Here is a 715-nt window from a genome sequence, read left to right as displayed (position 1 = left end):
AGGAGCAGTAAATACTGAGAGCTATTCCACCTTAAACATGTGGCTCCACCTTAAAAGCTGCAGGTTTGAATAGGTGTGAGGTGCAGTGTCACGTACAGGCGGAGTGTGAAGTTTGATCTGGTTTGATCTGGTGGAGATTCACTCAGTCTCATCCTCAACACAAACACTGATACCTGACTGAGTGTTTTATGACGCTGGTCTCACAGATAAGAAACAATAAATTGTGAAGATTTATCCTGGCTTCATATGAGCAGAGGAAATCTCTGCTAGCTGCTAGGCTAATTTATACAATGTAAAATGCCATAGGCTTGTGCTAATAACGTTAGCATGTTGTATTTGTTTGGAAAATGTGTCTTGTAGGGGTGAGAATCAGCAGAGGATCCAAAATACGATATTATCATGATACTTTAGTCATGATACAACATGCTTGATTTTAAATATGTTGCAATATGCTGAGTATTGTGATAAAATATATTGTGAGTTATTACCCTTTTCAAGTATAAGACAGCTGTTTTGTCAGTGAACCTTGTGAGCTGTAATGGAGCTGAATTTTGTAACGTTACCTTTGTTAAATGTTGCTGTTGTCCCTGGTTTCATATGAGAAGAGGAAAAGTCTGCTAGCCACTAGGCTAATTTATACAATGTAAAATGCCATAGGCTTGTGCTAATAACGTTAGCATGTTGTATTTGTGGTGAAAATGTGTCCAGATAAAGA

This window comes from Epinephelus moara, chromosome 4, assembly GCF_006386435.1.
Source record: "Epinephelus moara isolate mb chromosome 4, YSFRI_EMoa_1.0, whole genome shotgun sequence".
Taxonomy (NCBI): Eukaryota; Metazoa; Chordata; class Actinopteri; order Perciformes; family Serranidae; genus Epinephelus; species Epinephelus moara.
Note: the sequence above shows the minus strand (reverse complement) of the source record.